Source organism: Rhagoletis pomonella, unplaced genomic scaffold (genome assembly GCF_013731165.1).
Source record: "Rhagoletis pomonella isolate Grant_MI unplaced genomic scaffold, Rhpom_1.0 Rhpom_scaffold_00006, whole genome shotgun sequence".
NCBI classification, from domain to species: domain Eukaryota; kingdom Metazoa; phylum Arthropoda; class Insecta; order Diptera; family Tephritidae; genus Rhagoletis; species Rhagoletis pomonella.
Window position 1 is genome coordinate 79,449,821 of NW_023458560.1, and position 7,445 is coordinate 79,457,265.

Genomic DNA, 7,445 nt, shown 5'->3' on the forward strand with positions numbered 1-7,445 from the left:
CCTTCGGCATAGCCGAAGACAGCGCTGCTCTTACTTGTTTTTTTTTTGTTTTTCTGAAGAAAATAAACGATATACACAAGCTCTTGTTAGTTATGTAATGTATGAGAAACAAAAATAAAAAATAAATAAAATTTGGCCGACAAGCTGAGTTTAGTAGTGACAAAACCAAGCCATTCTCAAGCAAAATGGCAATTTTTTGTATGCAAAATAATCTGAGTGCTCCACTAGAGAAAAGCTTGGGTATCGATTTTAGTCATGCCTTGGAAAAGGTGTTGGAGAAAAATGTTGCAAATCAAGAATCTTTCAAAGATTGGGAAAATTTAAGAAAATGCTTTTTGCATATTGGGTAGGTCCCTTACAATTGGTTGTTTCGATGCGAGCTTTTGCGCTAAAACTCCTTCCTTTAAACAGCTAAATCTGAGAATTTTGTGAGCTATTACTTATCAAACCTAGAAGTTCTTCTGCTTCATCTTAAATTTGTGACACACCTAAATCTACATAGTAACTAAGCAGTTATGTAAATATGTATATTTGTGTTTGTACATATATGTATGTATGCCTACATGAAATATTCATTTAACAGATAAGATAAAGGAGAAACACCCTGCAAAAATCGTTGAACCATGTAGTCTATGTTTGGTATATGGGAGTACTTACAAAAGTGTTCCTCTGTCATGCTGTAGCGTACCAACTCATGTCTCTGCGCCAGCTTATTGTTTTTTACCCGATCACTGCTCGTGTTTTAACGAAATGTGATTGAAGTTGAACATTTGAAAGCACATTTACCTGTCTGGCTGTAGCTGAACGTGCAGAGATGCTCGCTGTTAGTTGTTAGCTCCCCGCATGTTCGGGTTCGAATGCCGTCAGGGGCAACATGTAAATTTTAATTTTTGTTTTTGGTTTTTATTAATTTCGAAAAAGCATCTGTGAAGTGAAGAATAAAAGCGTAACAACAATGCCAATGTTAATATGTTGGAGTAGTTTTGTGCTACTCTGATGTAATGCAGCGGTGGAGTATATGGGCCTGCCCTAGGCCATCGCAATGTTAATTGAACCATATTTTTTATATGAATTGTGGTTAATTTTGGAGTACACCTTGGTCCTTAGGGAGTACTCTTTACATGCATGCATGGAGTAGTCGCAATTTTTGCAGGGCATAAGTAGACACATACATACATACTATGTGTATAAGCAAAAGATATGTTTCGTTGCCACTGTTTACCCAACAATTGCATTAATTTGCAATACCGAATACCGATAACGTAAAATAAAAAGAATTTACTAGTTGGCTGATCGATGGAGCTACTTAAAAGTAGTTTCTTTTATACAAAATTCGACGATCGTAGACAAAATGTGTATACATATGTATATATGCATGTAATGCATGCGAAATTTAAAGAAATTAAGCAACAAAGTAACAACAGCAGCCTTGGCATTATGTGTGCAATTACATACGTACATATTTATGTATATTTGTATGTTTGTATGCATATATGCATAAATTTATGCATATAAGTATGTTTCTAGTGGATTGAAAAGCGATGATTTTGGCGAATTTGTGGCACTGTGGTTTTTAGGCAGCAATCAGCTTTGAGAAGTTCGGCTCAATATGCACAAACACACTTACATACATATGTACACACCTCATACATATTTATGATTTTGCAGGTTGGGGGAACTTAAAAAGTCATTTTATGTCAGCATTGACAGCCAACACCTGACAATTCACTTCTTGACGTTGGTTGTAATTAATGATGAGTAGCTTCGTTGCGGCATTGTGTGTAAATCCTAAGCACATACATACATATGCACTTACTCAAAAGTATTTACACGAACATACTAGGTACATCTGTATGTATGTATGTATTCATATTTGTAAGCAACCGCTGTGGTTGATGGCCAAAAGTGTGCCTGAGTTTCTATTACCATGGATCCAGTCTGCAGGGTATACCATTTGAAATGCAAATCATCGCATTGGTATTTATAGACATGTAAATTTTACATAAATATATATATGGCGATTTTGTTTTTCTAATAAATATCTTGTAAGCTGCACTTGTATTTTTTTGAAGAGTTTTCACAAATAAGTTGGTGTGAAATTGCAATTTGCCTTGAAGATCACTAATATTGTAATGATTTATGGAAATTCATTCATTGTTTCCAGACAGCTAAAATACTTAGTCCATCAAATGCAATAAACAATGCACATAAACATGTGTATAAAAGGCAACAAAAACATCTATGTAGTAGAGCTGTATAATGATCGAATCGATTGCGATTTCATTTACACTTTATTCGTTTCAAAAATGTGATTGTGTGATTTTAACAAGTAATTTTTAAACAAATAAACAAAACCGACTTCAATTCTCATATAAAAATTTAAGATTATCGTTAATTTCTTCATACATAAAAAAAAAATATTCCGACGAACTGAAAACCTTCTCCTTTTTGTGAAGTCGGTTAAGAATTTTAAATACCAAATATGTAGTGTGTCATTGAATGCTAGGGAAAAATCACAAAGAGAATGTGAATGTAACATAAATATTCCCAATCATCTTGATGGTAAATTTGGTTGAATGGAAACACTTTTGATCATGCAGTACTGCACTGATAAAATATGCCATCACACTAGAAGATAATCTTTATAGTAGTCGTTTTGCTTCTTCTTTTATACTACTGCTTCAATTTGGTAAAACATTACATATTCGAAATTAGTTAAATTAATTTTTATGAGTATCAAGTGGAAGCTATTTTAAAACTCACTAATTCAAAAATATTTTTAACAGGGTTGCCATCTATTTTGAATCGCATATTTATAATGTTCCCACTTATTTGCGATTCTCTACAATTTATCTTAACCATCGCAATATGCATATCAAATGGGAGGTATTGGTGAGAGCTTTGGTAACAAAATACTTTCAATCAGGGTTGCCACGCTTCTATGTAATATAAATTTTTATTTTGTTAAACTCAATCAGCATTTTTTTGTATGTATACACAGAACATATACATTTCAGCGTACTTCTAAATAGGGTTGCCACATGAAATTTTAAAGTAAGAAATTGATTTACTTTATAGATATCAAATACCCCTACCAAAATCTGTGAAAAGCGCAGTTTCGAAAAAATGTTGGTTAGGGCCTTTGTCAATTCAGATAACGATTTGTATGGATCTTTCCTTCATGAAGTCAAAAATCTATTATTATAGTTAATTATTTCTAATATTAGCATACATACATATCGCTATCTTAGAGTGAAAAATTGGTAAGTCCCAATTTAAAAATCGTACAGGAGTGGAGAAAAACTTCTTATAGCCATTTTCTTCAAGTATTTCGCAAAACTTTGAATCCAACATTTTTCCTGTTTAAAGCAAAGCAAAACTGCACATCGAATTTTTAATTATTATTTTTTTTTGACTTAACAAATTTTCCTTTTTTTTGTCAATGTTATTGTGGATTGTTAACATTTTATTTTTTTTTTAATATTTTTATTGAGCTTTGTACCACGATTGTTTATTACGACAAATTGAAAAAGCAACAAAGTCTAAGCGGTAGAAGTTATAGCACTATTTCGGAGATCACCACATCTCATGATCAGACTTCTTTTTTCTAGACTTCAGCAGGGATCGAACCTGCGTATTCGATGTTCAAAGTCAGAAGCGTTAACCTTCTTCTTCTTCTTTTTTGGCGCTGTAACCGCCTAAGCGATTTTGGCCGAGTTCAGCAAAGCACGCCAGTCGTTTCTCCTCTGTGCCAACTGACGCCAATTGGAAACGCCAAGTGAAGCCAAGTCCTTCTCCACCTGATCTTTCCATCGCAGTGGGGGCCTCCCTCTTCCTCTGCTACCACCAGCGGGTTCCGAGTTGAATACTTTCAGAGCTGGAGCGTCGGTGTCCATTCGAACGACATGACCAAGCCAGCGGAGCCGCTGTATTTTAATTCGCTGCACTATGTCCATATCGTTGTAAAGCTCATACAGCTCATCGTTCCATCGTCTGCGGTACTCGCCGTCGCCAACGCGTAAAGGACCGTAAATCTTCCGCAAAATCTTTCTCTCAAACACCGCCGCCTCATCGGATGTTGTCATTGTCCATGCTTCTGCGCCATATACCAGCACGGGCATGATGAGTGACTTATAGAGCGTGGTTTTCGTACGTCGAGAGAGGACTTTACTCCTGAATTGCCTACTCAGTCCAAAGTAGCACTTGTTGGCAGGAGTGATTCTACGTTGGATTTCAATGCCGACATTATTATCGGTGTTAATGCTGGTTCCCAAGTAAACGAAATTCTCTACTTTCTCGAAATTGTAACTGTCAACAGTGACGTGGGTGCCAAGGCGCGAATGTGCTGACTGTTTGTTTGATGACAGGAGATACTTCGTCTTGTCCTCGTTTACCACCAGACCCATGCGCTTTGCTTCCCTATCCAACTTGGAAAAGGCAGAACAGACTTCGCGGTTTTTGTTACCGATGATGTCGATGTCATCGGCATAAGCCAGCAATTGCACGCTCTTGTAGTAAATTGTTCCTGAGCGGTTCAGTTCTGCAGCTCTTATTATCTTCTCCAACATCAGATTAAAGAAGTCACATGAAAGGGAGTCGCCCTGTCTGAAACCCCGTTTTGTGGCGAACGGCTCGGAGAGGTCTTTTCCAATTCTGACGGAGCTGGTGGTATTGCTCAACGTCATTTTACACAGCCGTATGAGTTTTGAGGGGATGCCAAATTCAGACATAGCGGCGTATAGGCAACTCCTTTTAGTGCTGTCAAAAGCGGCTTTAAAGTCGACAAATAGGTGGTGAGTGTCGATCCTTTTCTCGCGGGTCTTTTCCAAGATTTGGCGTATTGTGAATACCTGGTCTATGGTGGATTTGCCAGGTCTAAAGCCACACTGATAAGGCCCAATCAGTTCATTGACGGTGGGCTTCAGTCTTTCACACAACACGCTCGATAAGACCTTGTAACCTATGCTTAGAAGGCTGATCCCGCGGTAGTTGGCGCGAATGGCGGGGTCACCTTTCTTGTGGATTGGGCAGAGCACACTTAAATTCCAGTCGTCGGGCATGCGTTCATCTGACCATATTCTGCACAAGAGTTGATGCATGCACCTTATCAACTCCTCGCCGCCGTACTTGAATAGCTCAGCTGGCAGGCTGTCAGCTCCAGCGGCTTTGTTGTTTTTCAGCCGCGTTATTGCTATACGTACCTCGTCATAGTCAGGCGGTGGAACGTCGACTCCGTCATCATCGACTGCGGGCTCGGGTTCTTCTTCTCCACAACTTTCTGTGCTGCTGCCATTTAGTAGGGCGGAAAAGTGTTCCCTCCATAATTTAAGTACGCTCTGGACATCAGTTACTAGGTCGCCATTATTGTTCTTACAGGAGAGACCAGAAGCGTTAACCACTGAGCATATAAACGAGAAAACATAAAACGATGCATTTTTAATTTCTCTAGCCTCCTGCAACAAAATATGAGTTTTCATAAAAAGTGGACTTAGCAACTTTTCTCTCTAAGCTAGCGATATGTGGCATTTGTTAAGTTGCTGTACTAAGGCAACCTTTTCCATATTCATATTTACGCATTCCATTGCAAAGCTTTTCATTTATTCAGCTCTTTGAGGCATAATTAAAATAAATCAAAAATTATTTGCATATTCTAGCATAAAACATATTCGCACAAAATTAAGTACACTATTAAAGTAGAAAAAGCATAAAGCTTGAATGCCATCAGGTAAAGTGCAAAAAAACCAAAAAAATCAATCAATGTATAACGGTGCTACAGAGTCTTATTGTACCCTTATGACAGGCTGTCACGGTAGAGGTGTCCGCCACAGGCATCATCTACAAGTATGTATGTACAAACATAATACATCTTGCATAGGGGCAACAACAATAATAAGCAAGTGTTTTGCATTATCTATTCTTGGCATACAAAAACAATAAATAAAGCATACCACATCAAACGATGACAAGTTTGGGCCAAGGTTCGCTACCAAATCGGTGAATATGTCTATATGCATAGCCTTATGCCGACAAAGTATTTTATGTGACGTTTTTCAAAATGGATTTAAGCTTAGTAAAGTTTTTCATTGCTCATTGAACAGTACAGTTACAAAAAAGCCCTTTCAGCCAACCCACGCTCTCTAAGTCGAACAATCAAGAGTCACGCACAAACCCACACGACTACGGCAGCCGTCATGACGCGTCAGACGTAAACACAAATGGGCACCTGATTGTCTGCAAACAAACGTACTGTCAACTGTACGTACGTCCATATCAGGAATGTTAATCCCGGGATCCCGGCCTTTATAAGGTCCCAAAAATTCCGGGATTCTTGGCAAATAATCACGGAATTTTCGGCATTTTTTTATTTGTACTGATGGCAATAATAGAAACTTCTTTTCTTGTCCAGTATTGCCTATATTTCTTTTTTTATTTAATAATAAATATTATAAATAAATACATAATAATAAAGATTTTATTTTTTTTAATTCTAAAGGAATTTCCTCTTTCATTAGGTACCCATATTTTTATTCTATATGGCATTGATTTTTTTAAAATAATTTTTTGGAATTAATCATATCTTTGAAATTACAAAGTCGTTCAAAATAAATCCTGCGATCAGAGAGAAAAATAAAAACGCCACTTTAAATAAAAAAGTAGGTTTCAAACCCATTTTTTATTATTTATTTTATGGTAGGAGAGCTGCTCAAACAATATAGAAGCAATTTTTTTCGATTTAAGTAAATCCCGGGTCTAATCTCGGGATCCCGGGATTGTGACAACGACATACCGAAAATCCCGGGATCGGAAAAAGCTGAAAAATTAACATTTCTAGTCCCTATGTAATTATTCATACGTGAACCCAACAAACCAAAATTATGGGTTTAATAAATTGTGTCAGTTTGTTTATAAATATTATGTATATGGGGGTACGAGAGAGAATGCACCCTTTTTTTTGCCATATTTTAAGCTATAAAATATTCTCTATGACATACAGTGACTCAAACAAGTGACCACGTATTATTTTGCTTTTAAATATTCACAATTTTCTTCAAGTTAATTTTTTTTTTGTTAGTTTTACATAAAAATATTGTCCAAGCTTTAATCAAGATATATAAATTAATGTTTTAAACTATAAAAAATTTTGGAAAATTCAACAAGTTTTTAAACTTTTTTATCTGAATCTCTAGAACATTTTTGGGTATGCGGTTGTATAGTCCACGCCATTCTAGTACAGTGAAGTGCAAATTTCAACCGCATTGATTTTTCATAATTTTTTTGCTGCTTTTTTCTAAATCGGTGAAGCTTGGAAAAAAGTATTTAACTTGAAAAACATTATGAATATTAAAAAAAATTAACACGTGGTCATTGTATATGTACTAGGGTGCTTTTTTGCGACTATTTTTTTTTTCGGTCCCATCGTGAAATTTTGTTGGAAATACCCAAAA